Raw genomic sequence first — 16540 nt, 5'->3', positions numbered from 1 at the left:
GCAGCATCCATTAAAACAGGAAAAAAGGCCTGTGTAGGCTGTTAAACAAAGCCGGCAGCGTGCACACCCTTCCTCTGCTGGGAACAAAGCTGGGAGCCCCCTTCCACTGGGAGCGAAGCACGGGGAACTGATTTAATCACATGCTACTTCCAGAAATAGCAAGTGGGGAAGGAAAGTTTCCAAAGGCAATGTTGATAGCAACACACAAGGCAGCAACGGCCGACACATCCGAGGGGAGCGGGGAGGAGGAGAGGCTCTGATCTGCAATCAGGCAGGCAAGTGTTTCTCAACCTTTCCCACCACAGGCTCCCAATTAATGATATTAACACTGAGGACAGAGATTCTGAAGCTGCCCCTGCGTGCAAGGGTCTGTGTGCTTCCAGTGGGGTCCCTGCTGTCAGGATTTCCCCTGAGAGCTCCAGCAGAAGCATGAGGCCAGGATGCCGACACTATAACGTCCTCAAAGGATCGGTGCCAGCAGCAGCACACGCACACTGCTGACCACAGCAGACCTCACCACCACACTCACCCTGGGTGCCCCAACACCAGCCCAATATCCCCATCACCCATACCAAAATAAAACCCCACAAAAAGGCTGTGCGTCACATAGCACTTCTGCAATATCACCATTAAGCCACTTAAACAGATGCCTTCCTTGGAGGTCATCAAAACACAAGCTATTCCTGTCCTCTCCTGCCTCTCGGCCATCGTGCCAGCCTTGCGGAGAGCTACTGAAGCTTCAGCTCCACGGACACCCCTGCGGTGGCAAAGCAGACACGAGCAGCTCTCGCCCCGCATGCCGGCTGCACGTACCAGTCGGGGCGGTGAGCTGAACAAGGAAGCTTTGTCAGCATTAAAGAATTAAATGAATCTGTTCATTTGTCTTCTGGAAGTTTATCTTTAACCGAGACCTGTCCCTCGATGCCACCCACCGCAAGGCCACAGCCAGCCGTGCCAGTACCAGCCGGAGGGTGGCAGGACGGCTTGCATCAGCTCTGCCACCCAGCATGCGTCCAGGGAGGTGCAAGTCTAACGGCACAGCTCAAAACTGGGGGTTTCGGCAGGGACTGACCCCTCAATGTTAATTCCCACTCTTCCTGGAACATTTCCCAAGGAGCACCTTCCCTCTCCCCCTCCCAGGGCACCTAGCTATGCAACGCAAGACAAAGTAGAGATTTTTGTTTGCAGGAGAAAATCTATCATCCCACATCTGGAAACTGGGGGATGATTCAGCAGCAAAACCAGTTGTAGTCAGCAAGTGAGTTTTCCTCCAGGACTCGTGTTTGTATCAAGAAAATAAAATAAGTTAAAAGAGGGAAGGAAACCAACAGCAGGCTCCTTTGCCAGTGGTACTGTCTAGCAGCCCTGGCTATGAAGTCAACTTTCCCTAAAGAAGTTTTTTGCTCCAACTTTAGCTACCAGCGTTGAGGACTTGTTGAAGGGAGCAGGGACACAGCTTGAGGTAACTCTTATTTCAAGGGCTTGCAGATGCACAGGCCTTCCTCGGGATCCCATACAGACTTCAAGCTCTGCACTCCACTCTGGCTCACCCCAGACATATAGGTTAACACTATATACAATAAGAGGGTGACTCGGCTCTTATAGCCTTGCTTTCCAGTTACAGCCGGGTTATGGCACAAGATGCCCACCCAGTCGGCACCCTGCTTCGCCTGGGGCTCTCATCCCAGCCCCGCCACTGCCTTTGCTGAGTGCACATCAGCTCCTCTGCTTAGGACACCAAAACATTTTCCAATTCTTCAGGGTCAGCCCAGGTTTCAGCCACTTGCTCTGGCACCTGACATGCTTCCTGGCACAGACTGGCTATCTGCTGTCCTTCTCCCAGTGGTTTCCTCTGCTGCCCAGGCCTAAAGGACCAGTCATGCAGCTCAAGTTATGGTGCACAGCACATCAGCTACAGGGAAAAATGTGTCTGCCTGCATATACGCTCCTCCAGTTTGGTTACATGAAACAATGGAGAGGTTGTTAATCATCAGAGGATGTTCTTTAAAAAAAGGGAAAAGGACAGACAAGGAACACAATATGCTTATGCCATTAATTGCAAACTATGCACACAGTGAAAAGGAAATTTCATGCAGAGGTCAACTATGCAACTATAAAACAAGGAGATACTGTCATCCTACCTCCGTCTTATTAAGGGCAAACCTTTTATCCATTGTCAGTGCGTTAATCCATTAACACCACTCTACAACATCAGGGTTTTAACCAAGCCCCAATTCCGTAATATTGTTTCCTTTTCCAAGAAAAACATTACTTTTAGAAAGAAATCCTTTTCCTATACCGCCTCAAGCCTTTTGAAGAGAGAGATTTTTTTTAGGATAAGAGAAAGTTTCCGAGTTTGAAGAAAGGTCTGCTGTGTAAGAGGTCCAAGAGTTAAGCTCCTCCAGCGCCCTAAGGGCCATCATCTGCCCCGCTGTCAAAAATGTGCCCTTAGTGCAGCCAGACTGGGCTGGCCCAGCCCGCAGAGACCCCTCAGGGTCTTGGCATGGCAAAAGGTCACTCCTGCCCAGCTTGAGTTTACGGATATTAATATTCCACTCTTTCCAAAGTAGCTCTAGTAATATGCAGGGCTTAAAGCACAGGGATGCATTTTAAGATTAAGCCTCATATGCAAGTCAGTCAGTTGATGGACCAACCTTCCTCCCTGCAAAAGGGTGCTGAATTTTAAAGAGGTTCTTACTATTCATTACACCCAAGTCTCCATTGATTACTGACAAAAATAAAGTTACGGATTGTTCAGGTAGGAGCATGTCTCCCCTGCACCATCTTCCTTGTAATTCCATCACACTGTTACACTGTCAATTCATCTTTACAGCACCGCAGAAGATTATAAATCCAATCATTTCTGCCAAGGGACAGAGGCAATGGAGGCCCTACGCTCCCTGGCATTCCCCATGCACAGCATGCTCTCTGAGCTGCCTGATTCTGGTGAACAAGCTCTGCAACCCAGTCCAGAACAGAAAAAGTCAGCATACGGAAAAACTCAGCATGGCCGGGGAGACCTCCAGTAACCCCCACAGCTATTGGGTTGCTGGATCTACGTTCAGACAACAAAGATCTTCGAAGCTCTCCGTACGGAGCTGCTCTTCCAGCAGAAGCAGTGAAGCCACCCCTGACCTCCCAGGTCCAGCCGGCAGCCGGAGCCCACCGCTGCCCACCGTCCTGGGGCAGAAGCACCGGTCTGCAGGTGCAGCCGGCGTGGCGACCACCGCTGTTTGTCCTTCGCCACGTTTGAATCCAGCAGAGGCAGCCGTCCCGCCGCTGCCTGCCAACACGCAGAGCCTTTGGCTGCAAGAGTCTCCCCCACGTTCGGCCGGCTGCACGGCAGCACGTCTGCTCTGCCAGGGCAGAGGACCAAAGGGACAGCGAGCACGCAGAGCGGGAAACACCTCACTTGGTTGTGCAAAGGACTAAAATATTTCCCCGTAGGATTTGCACGGCAAAGGACAAAACCGTCATGAAATAGTTGCGAGATCTCCACGGCAATGCCCTCTGTCCTACCCCGGGCTCGCTGCTTGCAGCACGCAGCCAGGCATCGCTGGGTCACAGGCTGCACAGCGGCTCAGGACCGGCGTGCCCGGGGTGGATGCACGGTGCCGAGACCCGCGGCTGCGGCCACGTCTGTCCCGGGAGAGATGGGTGCCAGGCTGGGAGCACACGGCCTTCGAAAACCTCTTCTAAACCCTCTTCCAAAAAACTGCCAAGCGCTACATTTGAAGAGGGAGGCGCAAAATCCTCTCTCTTGCATGCCTGTGCACAATTCCTGCGCTAAGGTTTGCTGCGGGCTGCCTTGCCACGGCTGAGCAGGGGAAGCGCCGGGTGCCAGCTCGGCGCGGGATGCAGCACCGAGACACCGGGCTCTGACGCTTGTGCCAGCATAAGTGCGAAGGGATAGCACGGCTACGCCTCGCAGGGTAACAGCACTTAACAGACAGCACGTGAGAGGTTTGCTGAGAACAGGCGGTTCTGCAGATGTGCACATCGCCCAGGGTAGAGCCAGGTGATAAAACACCATAAAATACGTGTCTTTACATATGCACACACCCCATTTTCCTGTCGTTAACACGCTCTGGAGAAAACCGACCAAAACCCAGAAAGATTCTCATGAAGTAAAAAGCTTCTTTCACTTTTCAGTATTAGTCACTTGCAAAGGGTAGGAAATTTGAGAGAAGAAAGCATTTGCTGAGAGGTGAAGCACCTATGTCCCACGTACCGCGTGTAGGAACAGGCTCAGTTATAAAACTCACAAAACGGGGGCTAGTGACTAACTTGGAGACAAATCCCTACCCTGCAGCACCACAATCATTTTAAAAATCACGCTCTCACTAATTATTCCCATTTGATTGTATCTTCAGAGCCAAAATGTCCTTACTAGGAAGTTTCAGAAGTGATATGTAGAAGAAAAATATATGTTGACCTAGTATAAAATTCACAGACCTTGATGCTTTGAATTTAGTTTTCTAAATTCATACTGTAGATGGTCAAATATCCTGAACAAAATCAGATCGTACCTTTTTTTAGTGGAAGCTACTGCTGCTTAATTTCTGCAGAATCACTGCTATTTGGAGGCTTAAAGCAAGGCCTTTACAACCTATTGAAAAATTCTGAGATACATCTGTAAGTAATCCGGAGACATACATTTTATAAGAACACAACAGAACCTGCAATTCATTATTATTTTGAAATTTTCCTGTAAAGTTAAAATTCCCCCATGCCCCAGAACACTTACACTACGCTCAATTATTAACTCAGTATTTAAGATAATTTATCAAAGAACAAGTTAATTCTTCCTGGTGAGATATTTCACCAAATATACACTATGTTTTGCAGAGGAAACAGTTTTATAGAGATGATTAAGAGGTCTGTGATGTTCAAGGGTGTGCTAGCTACAACAGACAGCCCAGGAAACAACGCCAAGCCGCCCTGCTCCCTCGCTGCTGGTGGGACGAGCCGGAGGGTAACTCGCTTACATCCCACCCACAGCCACAGCTGATTGCTTTCTCCTCGATTCACGTCTCCAACATCACGTGGACCAAAATACGGGCAGAAGAAGCAATGCAGACCATTGTACCCACTCCAGTCCCCACCTCAAACTTCAGTTCTGTCATTACCACATATAAACACCTACTGTGGGTAATATAAACATAAGCTGTGGATTTTTGTAATCAAAAATCCTCCAACAGCCCCCATCTGCAGCCTAAAATACTTCTATGGCCACCATTCACAGCCTGATACCATCTTCTGCTTGCACAAAGATAAACTAAGAAGAATCCAATCCATTAGTTTTCCAACCTGATCCTAAATAAATTGCACACATGAGCATGCAAAGAGCAAACAGGTACGTGGGATGTTTGGGATGAAACGGGACTGTGGGAAAAGAAAAGGAAAAGGAAGTAGCTGGGGTTTGCAAGGGGAACTAAGAAAAGATGATGTTGAGTAATTTTATGTTTATTTCCTCATTTCAGGGTTCACACGGGCTGCCCATGATGTCTATTAACCTCCATAATAAATTAACTGTGCTTTCATATGGCAATTGTATGTGCGTACACATCCTTTATAAGAATACACTACAGTTCATATACAAAGCAGTTTTTTATTTAAAATTCAAAATGGCCCAACCTAAGCTGCATCTCTTGGAGGTTGCACTGTGTTCAGCACAGTTCCCATAATCTTTCAGGTTCCAACATCAGCATGAAATTCTGCCCAAATGGCTAAAATCTAGAGGAAAGAATTGTCTAGCTTCTCAGAGGTGGGAGGTGGCAGTGATTTATAGAAAGCCCTAACCAACAAGCGAGCCAGCAGTCCTGTTTTGCAGCCACAGACAGAGGGATCGCCATTTGAGAAGGAACCCACCATTTCAATCACCTAGTCCATGCCCTGGCATGGACGATTCCACCTTACGCTCCTTTTACTAGTGCTGGGACCTACCCTTCAACCCAGACTTTCCATTCAGACTGAAACTACTGTCAAAATGGGCCAGTCCTGCCAGATTTCCTTGGTCTCCCTGGAGGCGTGCAGTGTTTGTAAAGCCCTGAGCAATAGGAGGAAATGCTGCAGTGTTATGCAATTTCCTTGTGATTCATATTCAGAAATCCTCAAAACAACCATGAACGAGTTTTTCAACTTTCAGCTTAGAAGATGCACAAGCCAAAAGAGTATAAATAGAAATCATTATATTCCCTCAGAACTGGTAGTCCAACCGGCTTGCCAGCCACCCAAGGACAGGCTGTGAAGACATGGGCAGGAGGAGCACAGACATTTTACATGGGTGTTTTGCAACCTTTTTGTAAATGAAGAGGGAAAATGGGGTGAAAAACAGCATGCAGACTGGAGTCCAGCCATTCAGATTGACTCAGATCGTGCTAGGCGGGGTGGTGGCTGCAGCACCCTGAAGCTGCAAAGCAGCCGCTGCACGAGGGCTCGCTCAGCCCAGCAGCAATAACCACGTGCTGGGACTCTTGCACATCCCTTTGCCTACCCGTTCAATTGCCCTACATGAGAGGGACAACAGAAGATCTGCTTGGAACAAGTCTTTTCTCTTAACCTCTTTCTCACTTGGACACCAACGATGTACCTGATCGCTTCCCCGCAGTCCAGATCCTAAAGTCCTCACTCCCTTCAGAGCACAACAGACGGAAACGCATCAAGATCAGTCCTGGAGAATTTGTTTCCAACCCTACGCAAGGAGTTGGAAGCCTGAGAAGCAGCAACAGTTAAGGAAAAGGTTTATGAAAATTATCCTACAGTGCCTGGACAAAAATCCCTTCAGGATGATGTTGCACAGTGCCCAGGTGCTCTTAGGAGACAGACAGAGAAGAGTAACTCTTGCATTCACCTAAAGCTTTGGCAGCACACAAAAGTCCCCTCTGATGAACTGTAGTGAAGGTGCTGTAAATGACAACAAACAGGTTTTGCTTGGAGATCTTGGGTGACTCAAAGTGACTCCAAGAGAGCAAAACTTCAGTAAATTATTGAGCACATGCAGTTTAAAAGATAATAAGGCATTAGTTTCTACTGCTTTTACCACCACATACTCCATTATTTTCACAGCAATTCAAGAGAAAAATAAAGTGAAAAAATAGCATTTTCAAGCCTAATTTTAGCATATATGGGTGGCACGTTTTCTCTGACTGTGAAGACTATAAGGAGTTACCTCCTCACTTCTGCAAACTGCTGTCGGATGCAAGGACTTTCAGGGACTTCTGAGAAAGGCCAATCTGTGGGTTATCCATTTCTTCTGGCCAGGCACGTTAGTGCTCACTTTTCTTCTCATGTGGCTATTACTGCATTTCTGTCTTTTCTGTGTTAATGCTAGAACTGGCCTTCATGAAGACAGGCAGCCTACAGTCCTCCCTAAATCCCCTCGCTCATCACACAGACCATGAGCACCTTTCCCTCGGGAGTGATGTCGGAGAAGCTGGCTCCTCTGCTTTGCTTTCCCACGCCACAGGAGGAAAGAGGGGAGAAGGTGACACCCTGTAGGCGGATGGCAGCTTGCCCCAGGGAGCCCCAGAAGTTGCTCTGAAAAAATGGCACTCCCCAGGTGAGCGTTTCCCTTGCCAGGAACACTTTGTGCATCGTTTTGTTGCTCTTGCTGTCACGGTGATGCTCCTGCTGTGCCATTTCACTTGCCCCTCGTACAGGCAGGCAGGGACACCGGCAGGTACCAGGGCCGCCGAGCACGTGGAATGCCCCACGTCCTCGTGCCTGCGTGTCTGCGGGAGGTCGTGCTGCCCCTGCTCAGCTCCGTGGGCAGCAGCATGACACTGCGGCTTCACAGCTGGCTTCGGTTTATCTAACACCATCCTGCAGCTGAAGGTAACCATCTCACCCTCCGCACGCTCACAGCCACGCTCTCCCACTGCTGCTGGTTAAGACAGCATTAGCACCTACACAGCTGCACAGGGAGCCTGATTCAGCTGAAAATTAATCTAGCAAGCCATTTATTAGTATTATTATTACTTGACAGTCTGCAGCCGGATCAGGTTCGCAGCGTGGGCACAGAAACATTTGGTCCAGCACCAAAGAAACAGAGAACGAACAGTTGAGGACGGAGAGGTGAGTAGGCTCCCCACTTCCCACAGCTGCCCAGACATGGATCAATGAGCGGATGGAAGCACACCCTGAGCCAGCTCCAGCCCTTGGAGACAGAGAGCACCTCTACACCCCGCTGCTGTACCCAAAACCTGCTGAATGATGCCCAGAGCTGTACATGATTAGGTGCAACGCCACGACACCCCTGAAAGGCAGCGACTATTTGCTTGGCTTCCCACCACACGACTCAGCCCCATCACCGCAGAGAGCCATCTCCCAGGGTGTGCACAGGAATGCCCAGAGCTGGGTCAGAGCCTCCAGGCACCTGGGGCTCCCTTCACAAGGTGGTATAGGCATGCCCGGGGATGGGAGGACACCATATATCCTGCTCCCTGCAGCAACAGGGAAGGGGGAAAGAGGAAGGAAGGAAAGAAGGAAGAAAGAGAAAAAGAAAAGAGCAAGATCGGCACAGGTCCATACCATGGCCAGGCAGGATCCTCTGCACCTGACGCCCAAGCAAGCTTGGCACACCATTGCAGAGCTGCTATGTTGGGACACAGTCCAGTAGCAGGATGCCAGCAAAGCACAGAGCAGGAAGGCTCATGTACAAAAAAGCATATTGCCTTGTTAAAAGCAGGACACCTGGCAACCTTGATGAAATCAGCCCTTGTTTCTGGCTCTGCCTTATCAACCCTGTTCTATTTTTGTCCGAGAGCCAGGTTTTCATACTACAAGCAGGATTTTCAGAGATAGACTACACTGTGTTGTGGCTAGAAATAACCTTCCTTGCTCTCTGAGCCAGAACGATATAGATAGGAGTAAGATCCTTCCCAGCCCACATCCCTGCAAACCTCCCTGCAGGGGGAGGGGAGGAAAAAATATGCCTTGCTTCCCAAGTGAAAGACTTGGCAGGGCAGCAGAAACCCGCTGTGAAATGCTGGTTTATGTCATTCAAACGAGGGCTGTTCATTTGGAAGAGGGTGGCCCAGGGTCCCTGGCAGCTCCTTCCTTCCTTCCTTCCTTCCCTCCCAACCTACTGTTCAGCGCTGAACTAATGCACCGCAGTCGGAGCCACCCCCCCACCTCGCTTCCCTCTTTCTCTCTCCCCCTCCTTCCTTCCAACATAAATTTCAGCTCGGAACTTACACCGATGCCTGAGCCTGATTAAAATAAAAAAAAAAAAAAAAAAAATCTATCAAAAGTGAAGCATCTGGGGGCTTGAATCCTCTACACGGGTCTTGCTCTTCTGTCTCTCCAAGCTGAACTAAATGATGGTTCTAATTAAAAACAAGCCCACGTTTTATTACAAGTGCAGGCATTCCCAAGAGCCTCCAAAGCCGAAGCCGACCGGGCTACCCGCCAGCCATCTGGACTGCTTAGCTCAGCGCAGTTATATAACCCGCCGTGTTTGTCACCTAAGGAAAAAATTACCTGGGTCAACCTAAGGAAAAAATTACCTGGGTCAAACTATCAACCTACTGTGTCCAAATGTTAAACGGAAATCAAGCAGCAGACACTTTGGGGGAAAAAACAAGGCGGTAGGTGGAAGCGACGGGGAACAAAGCATGTTAAATACACAGCAGTCTCTAGAATAATGTAACTAAAGGTCAATTGGTTTAGAAAAATACATTTTTTGAATAACTAAAGCGCTTAAAGTTTCACAGAGCAGCATTTTTAAGCAAGTCCAGCGGACCAGATATGTTCAGTCACTGAAGTGACTGATTAAAAGTGAAAACTTCTACTAGTTTAACAGCTTCCCATAAGTTTTCTAGGATGCTTGAGCAACAACTCGCACATGCTCCTCCACCAGCTATCTGTGCTGGAGTCCAGCCAGCTTCTCGCTCTCCCTCTCTCCCTCAAGCACACACGCCCTTCCTCCTTTCAACATCTACTGACGAACAAGGAGTCCGAACGCATCAAAACCAACCTAATTTTAAATGACAGTGTCATCTTTATTTTTAAAATAACTGTAACGCAGAGATGCCTCGCGTTCCTCCTCTGTGAAAAGAGGTTTTACACTGCCCAGTTGTTCTGAACAATGGCTGGTGGTTTAATGCCAAGACTGTAACATCTTTGAGGCAAGACCACTTTTAATCCTCAGTTTGCACAGCCACTCATGGGGAACACGCTGGGTCGGCTGTGGGGCCAGGTGTGCCGGCAGCGTAGACCATCATGGGGACCCCAAGGCTCCGGGAAAGTCGGCAGAAAGGGGACCATGATCCCACCCTCGCCAACCCTGCTCTCCACACCCCACACGGCTGCAGAGGTGGTTTCTCGGAGCAGTCCTGGGACGCAGCGCAGGGCTCACAGTGCCCCTTTGCCTGCCTGGTGCTGGGAGCCGGCCCTGCGGAGGCTTAAATCGTCTCAGTGCCGCTCTCCAAAATTGCAGCAGGACATTCACCCCTTTCCAGACACGACCTGAAATTCCACTATGCTAATAACCTCCCTGGGAAACTACTCACCCCCAGCACGTACACAGCACCGAGAGCACGCACAGCCCTCGCGAGGAGCATTTCTACCATGTAGCATCCAACAAACGCTGGTTGGGAGACGCCAAAGGGCACGTTCACCCTGCACGCTGCTCCAGCCTGAGCCCAGCGCAGAAGCTGCCTTTCTCGGCAGCACTGTGCCTGCAGCCCGCCTGCTCCTGCCAGAGCCCAGCCCAGCTCCCCAGCTCCACACGGGCATGGCGCTGCAGGGGGTCTGCCAGGAACGGCAAACCGAGGGTGGCACGGGAGAGAGACCAGAAGTACAGAAATAATAAGATTAAAATGTTTGGAGTTTTGAAGGGCAGACTTTTCTTCTGATGCTGCAGCTAGGAGAAGGAAAAAGCCTGGGTCAGGGACCATGGTGGGACCGCAGCAGGACAGTAAATCACTGCTTAAAATTAAATGCGAGGACCAATAAAGGAGGAAACAAAGAAAGAGGCCAGTTTTACGACTGATTGCACAATGAACCGCTTTAATTTTTAATTTAGAGTGGAAAAAATACTCTAATAGTCTATTCAAATTGGCAGGGGAGTTTGTTCTACTAACATGGAGCTATTCCCTGAAATTCTACATGTTTCTTGAATTGTCTGCTCAAATAATTCTAAGCAGAGGTGATGTCAGAGCAGAGAGAAAAGGAAAGCGAACATACTCTCTTTGGTCCTTCATTCCAATCGAGTGCTTTGTGCCTCCCCACAGAGGCTGCCAGCACAGCTGGACAGATGCAGCCGGAGGGTGGACAGCCGGGTTCACACTGAAGCAGTGTAACAAAATCACTTGATGCAACCACCCTGCAACCTTTTCTTAAGCTGGTTCGCCTGTCCAGGCCCAGGCTTACAAACAAGTTTCCGCATGTCAGCTGATCTATCCTGTTAGCACACACACTGCTCTTGTCGCCAGCACGCTGCAATTCAAGTTCAATTAACCAACTTTCCCCAGGGACTCTGCAAACTCAAATCACCTCTCACCACCATGCTCACCTCCTGGCCTGAATCAAAGGAAAAGAAAAACACGTGCTGCAGCAGAGTCGGTGGGTGTCCCACACCAAAGATATGTGTTGTACGACGTCCTGTGGATGTGTGACCAGACCTACGCTTAAATCCCCAGCCCTCACTCCTCTGTGAGTTTGCCTCAGTGGGTATCAGCAGCAAGATAGTACAAGAGGAGACAGACAGCTGCCAACGCTTCCCCAGCAGAACCAAAACCTTCTCCCAAAGGGAGAGCGAAACCCAGCTCGTGTCATGGGACCAACCGCCCTAGTCTCCAAGTAAAGCCCAACTTTAGTAGCAAATTTGTGCAGCACAGACCACAACGAAGAGTGCCATGGCAAAGCTGGCTGCAGCGAAGAATGCATTAAAGAAATGATGAGACATTCACGAACAAGAGATGAAAACCAGAGACAGAAGCTATTGCTCTTCTCCTCAATGTCCCCAACAAAAGAGCTAGAAGAAAGAGAAGAGGTCACAAACTTTCCGAAAGTGGATGGGATAACACTTTTAGGTGTGTAAAAGCAGTCCAGAGGGCTCTTTTCTCTTTTTAAGATGATCTAGAATGCTTCTCTCAGTATCCTTCTCCTTATGACCCAAACAGCTTCTTAAGCAAAGGACAAAAAACTGTCAGCCTGAAGCAGCAGTGATTCTGGCTGTGTAAGCTATCAACCACTGAAGCAGCATTTGCTGGAACCATAAAAGCCTGAAGTCAAGGCTTAGGACCTCACTGGCTTAAGCACTTTAGAAACAAAAAAAAAGCTTATAAACTCAATGTAAAGTTACTATTATTATAGCCTTAAAATAGGTTACAAAACAGGAGAGGGAGAAGAAGGGAACAGTGGTAAGAGCACGTGATACAAAAACTAACATGGAACATGACAAATTATCATTCAGCCTGAAAGCTCAGGCTGATTCTCTGAAAATCCTCTTCTACCACCTTGCCCCCAAAAAGGACAAAGAACTTTGGGGGGCAAAAATCTTGAACTGTGGGACACAAAAAAGCCAAGCAGGAGCTCCGCTGGGCCAGGTTTTGCTGCCAAGCCAGCAGTGGGGCTCACCATCACTGCAGCTGCATGTGATGTACCTCCACCGAGACAGAGGTGCTGCTCTCGGAGGCAGTTCGGATGCTCCCAGGCGGTGCGAGAGCACGGGCAAGACTGCAGCTTCGGTTCAGGGAAAGTTCACTAGGTTGTCTGGGTCGGAGAGCAGATTAGAGGCGAACAGAAAAAGCAAACAAAAGAAACTTAGAGATTGAGAGGGTGCAGAGCGGGGAAAAAATGTTCTGTTCAGCAAAGACAGAAAGACAGAGAGATGGAGAAGCAGCAACTGGAATGAGTCAGGTCATGGAAAACAGAACAGAAAGAAAAAATTTGCCATAAGCAAACAAACCCAGACAGGATGAAGGCCATGAAAAAACTGCAAGATAAAGCATACACAAATAACCATCCTTCTCTGGAAAGCCCACAGAAACACACGTCTGTGGGATTGAGAGGGTAAAAAGATCAGCGTGGAAAAGGCTGTGAGGAAACAAGCTGAAGAGACAGACACGGACCAAACCGTGGAGACCATCGGAGGAGCAAACACGATGATCACTCCGACATCTCACCCACAGGCTCTCCCATGCAAACAGCCAAACACCACCATCTGTCGTCAAAGACGTTCTGGGTGAAGGTTTTTCTACCATCTCTAATAATTCACTTTTCTCAGTGACTACCAATTTACAGCCAGTATCCTCAGAGAAAAGTGCTGCTGACATGATCAGTAACCAAAGTGCTTGGTCCCTCAGTCCTGCCTGATGCTGGTGCGGCAGCAGCTGTGAACACTGCATCCAAAGCACAAACCGCTGGTCCCCATCGCCGTCAAAGAGGGTTTTTCAAGCTCTGCTGGAAACACTTACCTACAGAGGTAATGAGTGCAGTACCAAAACCAATATAGTAGAAGAAAGTGACCTCTGAGGAGTCAGAGATGAAATGAATTAAAATGATAAAGCAGATCTGCAGCTTCCAGTGAGTCCCGGCGCAGTCTGAGAAGGTTGGGAAGGCATGTGGTTGGTGCCCAACCATACCCCCGTGGCAGCACGGGTGTCGGGACTGAAGTCCTCCAAGTTAATTTATTTTTTGAATGAGCCAAAATGACAGGAATGCCGAGGTTGAAAGCACTGGCTTGAGTTCAAAAGACATCATTTCCACTGGGAAATTAATCTCTCACCATTTTGTATAATTAGACAAGGAAAATGAAAAACAATTTCGGAAAGAATTCCCAGAAGCAATATCTGAGGAGGAGGCGGGAGGCGAGGGTGCTGCATGTTGGACAGGAATGCGAGGCTGGGCTTTGTTGTTAACGCTGGCGTTTGCTACAAAAACACAACTCTCCATTTCCAGAGCAGCAACACCGAACGAGCTCCAGCACCACCGAACAGCTGTCCGACGGGGAGCGCGGCCGAGGGGCCGGGACCGGGACCGCGGCGGTGGGAGCTTCAGAGGCTCTTCCCGGCACGCCGCACTGGTGGCCGTCATCCCACCGCCGCCGGCCTCGGCGGCGCACGGCCGGAGCTGACGAGGAAGGGCCGGAGACGGTGAGGAAGGGCCGCCGCACCCGGCGCCGTGCGGCCCACGCGGAGGAATCGCTGGAGACCCGGAGCGGGGGAAATGCCACGGGGAAGGCTGCTGCCCCGCGGCCGCCAGGACCGGCGGCCATGCTGCCAGCTGCCGGCTATTTCGCTCCTGTTTCTTTCACCAAACCAAATCGACCGTCGCCGCAGGCCGGCTCTGAGGGGGGCACAGGCCCCACCGTAGCAGGGCACCCGGGCACCCGCTGCAGGGACCCCGGGAAGGGCCCCCAGGACACCCCAGGCCCAAACCGGAGTGACTGCGAGATGGTGGTGGTGGTCGCCATGGAAATGCCCAGCCTCAGGCCTGGAAGCCATGGAGGGACAGGAGAGGGGAAGGACCCCCGTGGCTGGGGAAGGAGGGAGGGAGAAGCCGAGAGACCTTACAAGTTTTGAAGGTCTGCGCTCACCTCGCCTCAGTTTACCGTGATTAAACACTTGCCCGCCCCCAGAATTATCAGCTGCTCGTTTTGGGGCAGCCGGAGAAGGAAGAGAGAGGAACAGAGGAGGGAAGCGGCTCCGATGTGGGGCTGTGCCGGGTTTGGGGGACAAAACTGGGAAGCGAGCACTCTCCCCACGCCGTGCGGCACGAACGGCCCCGGCCGAGCGCGGGAGCCGGGCGGCAGGGCTGCGGTGGAGGCGGGGGCACGGCGGTCCCCCAGCCCCACAGCCCCCGCGGGCGGGTGGGCGAGGGCAGCTCCGGGCAGCCCGCAGAGCCCCTGGGGGCACAGGGGGGCTGCCCTAGCCCCGCTGGGGCACAAGTGCAACGAGCAGGCTGGTCTCCGCTTGCCATCTAGTGGAGAGCAGCCACGCAGCCTTCCTCCCACGCCGCCCCGCTCCATTTTGTGCTGCCCGCACGCCCACGAGGAGCGCGACCGGTACGGACGTGAGGCCAAACACCCGAGACGCAACGTCGCCCGGTCGCCCAGCGCCACGGCGGCCACCACGGCCCCGGCAAGGGTGGCCCTCGCAGCCGCGAAGCCGAGGAGGAGGTGGGCTCTGCTGAGCCGGGTCGTGGCCAGCAGCTCCAAGGCGGCAGCAGAAAGGGAATCGAGTCCTTCGTGCCCACCGAGATACGTCTGATCACCCCGAGCGCCTTGCTGGCTGCAAGCAAGAGCCCTTGGCACCCTGCAAAATGGGGCAGCATCAGACCCGCCGCCACCGAGGAAAGGCTCTGAGCTCTTGGGCAGGTTCACAGGCGCTACCACTCAGCTGTCCCCCATGGCACTCAGCTTCACGTGGCTCAATGGCCGTGCAGCCCAGTGGCCTCACTCGGAGGAGCAGACATGACTAAACCTGGGTGGGTGAGAAACCCTGGAAGGTGTCTAGACGTCAGAGCAGTGAGGTCCTGGAAGTGCCTTCCAGAACGGGAGCAGAAACCTCATTTTCCTTCCAGAGGATGGAGCTCCATCACACAAGGACTACGTCATGGAAGTGCCAAGAGGAACAGGGCCCTTCCAGTACGACAGGTCTGACCCCTGGGAGGTCCCAGGACAAAACCCGCCAGCTTCTGCCGAGCTGCCTTTCCATTCAGGGACCAGCCTCAAGCTTCCTAAAGCACGCGAGGGACTTTGTTCTTGCCTTTGCGAACTTGCAGATTATGTCAAAGAACCGAAGAGAGGGTAAGGGGGGGAGAAGGAAAGGAGAAAGCGCTGTTGATATGTCTCCATTTCAGAGTCCTCCCTCCCTCCCCTGCAAAGGCATGAGACTGACTGCTCAACCCCAGCCCGTGGTGCACTCGGCTGTACAGCACTAACAAAACCAACTCCGATATGAAATGCTGGCTGTATTTTTATAGACTTGTATTGCTTTAAAGAACAAAAAAGAAAACCAAAAGAAATCGAGCAAGGGACAGCATGATGTGAATGCCAGAACAGCACTGCTCAGATCCCTTCCATGTCTTATTTCCTCTGACAGGATCACAGGCTGTTGCATTTGCCATGTAACACTAACTTCTCCATCACCACTCAAGGTTACTGACAGTGGATTAATACACCTCAACAGGGATATGATCTAACACGTTTCATATCCTTAACACTCTACATACCCTTACATTGCGAGGCTCACTTTCCTGGAGAAACGTTTTCATGTCCCAAACGCTTCAAACCCAGTACCCCACTTCTGCCCTCACTGATGTGAGAATAATTTCTAAGATTACCGACCTGCTCGGAAGGTAATAGCAGGAACCGCTGACGCCGACGTCTCTCTTTTGGCTGCCATGCTCGCTGCAGACTTGGCAAGCAAAGCCACAACCTTACTAAAATGCTTATCTTGTTCAGTTCTTTGCCACAAAACAAACAGCCTAATTTGCGCCTCTCTTAATCCTACAGCCTACCACAGCCACCGCTATGAGCCAATACAGCTTTTATTCTTGACTTAGGCTCTAATGAAGTTTCAGAATCACT

The 16540-nt window shown here is 50.7% G+C and overlaps 1 protein-coding gene across 2 annotated transcripts in view; it reads right to left on the bottom strand.

Annotated features, from left to right (window-relative positions):
- The window catches only part of ARHGAP26 (Rho GTPase activating protein 26), a 155695-nt gene that overhangs the window by 89760 nt on the left and 49395 nt on the right, over nt 1-16540 (bottom strand). The window lies entirely within an intron of this gene.

Source organism: Aquila chrysaetos, chromosome 22, assembly GCF_900496995.4.
Source record: "Aquila chrysaetos chrysaetos chromosome 22, bAquChr1.4, whole genome shotgun sequence".
NCBI lineage: Eukaryota > Metazoa > Chordata > Aves > Accipitriformes > Accipitridae > Aquila > Aquila chrysaetos.
This window is presented reverse-complemented; position numbering and strand designations above follow the sequence as displayed.